Raw genomic sequence first — 2,186 nt, forward strand, 5'->3', positions numbered from 1 at the left:
TGCACCCGTTGCATCGGATAGCAGGGGATTAAACGGTGCGTCTGTAAGTGCATCGAGTAGTACCGTGTCCTACGAAAAAGAATTTCTGTTCGATTGGAAGGGGATGAACGCCATTTGTGGTTCCGTTTACAATGCCTCGCGGTTAGACCGTATTGGAAATGGGTTATGGAAATAATTAAGTTGTTATTTTAGGGTGGTGGATATTGTCGGAAATATATACGCAAAGATATACTAAATAATATTATATATTCTTAATAAGATTACATTACATCGCAGCGCGTTGGAAAAACTTGATCTGTGTTAGAACAATTGAAAATCGGGGTGCGAGAAGCGCCTATTGCCTACCGATTGCGAGCAGGGCTTCGGCTTTACCGACGGATTTACAACAAATAGTCTTTGTAACTGTTAATATTCTGTTTATTCTTCGACTCAGAGGAAACGTCTTTACTATTTCAAATGATCTATCGAACTGTCCCTGGACACCCGAAAAGGAAAGCTGGTGTCCGCTTATACCTGCCAACTGTTTACTCCATTGTATTGCAGTGTGCAGTGTTTGAATCGAAGACGAACACGAGACACATCTGGTGGAAGTCTTAGTGTCTTTGTCTAAAAGAACGCGGAGACATTTTTCTTCTCACTCGATTATTTCTACAGGGTGCTGTTAGAAATAATCCAACAGACCGCGTCTTGATGATAGAAATTTGGTAGAAAATTGGATACACGTGTGGGAAATTGCAGATTTTAACACTGCTAGGACGATGCCCGGGTCCGATCGGACCCCACTGCAAGCGTAGGGGAGAGTAGGGGAATTACGAACACCTAAAGTAGGGCTATTACTTTTAACCGGGTATCTGAGTACCCATGAGATACCCGGATAGATGAAAATAACACGATCGACCCGGGTATCTCACGAGTACTCGAATATGTACAGAAAACAGTCGAAATCTCAAAATAAATGAGGATCGGTTGCGACAGCGATGCAACGATGCCGACGTGCCAAAGTGCACCTGTACCCTACACAATATTGTTTTGAAACCTCTGCCGAAACAGTCGAGGAACAATAGATATCTACTCTCAGCTGTCTCATCTCGGATAATTTCTATTTACCCGGGTACTTTCTGATTACCCGAGTATCTCACGAGTAACCCGGGTACTCGGGTATCTCTTAAGTAACAGCTCTAACCTAAAGAAAAAACTGAATAAAACATAATACATATTATAAAGGTAATAATTTTGTTATCGTCTATATACAAAGGCATATTATCTGTTTACATAGTTTTATAATAAACTTGAACAAAATTGAAAAAGAAAACCGATTTTTAATGGGAAAACCAATCCGCTGCTGTTCGTGATTTCCTAACTGTCGTGGGGTAATCACGAACGCTACTTATTTTTTACGTGCTTTGTCCATCGCTGCACTTTTCATGTGCCCAGTCGCAGCAATCGCAACACATAATCCATTAGCATTAAATATTGGTATTAAGGTAATTATACATGCAAAAGCTGTACTTACTCTACTTTCTTCAAAAAATTAGACGAAGACGAGGAAAAATCTTCGATAGTTTTTAGCTCGATCAGTGTCAACTGTTTTGCATTGGTGACCTAGCATTGCATTCGGTACGAGCGAATTGTTGTTCGTGCTTTTTTAACACCATTTATATGCGAATTCGCAATTACCCCACGTTCATGTTCCCCCGACTCTCCCTGATAACGTTCGCTTCTTCGGTACTCTATTCTGATTATTGACCATTATTATTCATATCATGACTTGTAAAAATATGCAGATATACATAATACGATACGTGCTTACTTGACGCGATGGCCCGCCATACGAGTGTTAATCGTAGATTTTTGGAAGTATTACGCTTGATGTAATGTGAAATTTTTATTATATTCTGAAAATTATGTGTTATCTTAATCTTTGTTTTTTGGCAAAAATTACAATGATTTATTGTTTGATTTCAGAATTGAGTTCTAGTGCTTTCGTACAGAAAATTGGGGAAGAAACTTTCATTCGCCCACAGTGTTTTCGTTGCAAGTGCTGCGAAGAAGTTTCACAAGGTAAAATATTTCACCAAAAATATCGCAAAATTAGCGGAAAACCTTTTCATATTATATCGAAAATTGGCATAATTATTGTTTTAACAATTTTTATGCTAAAAAATTGTTCCATTCCAAAATAATAT

The sequence above is a fragment of the Habropoda laboriosa genome, unplaced genomic scaffold, assembly GCF_001263275.1.
Source record: "Habropoda laboriosa isolate 0110345459 unplaced genomic scaffold, ASM126327v1 scaffold572, whole genome shotgun sequence".
Classification (NCBI taxonomy): Eukaryota; Metazoa; Arthropoda; class Insecta; order Hymenoptera; family Apidae; genus Habropoda; species Habropoda laboriosa.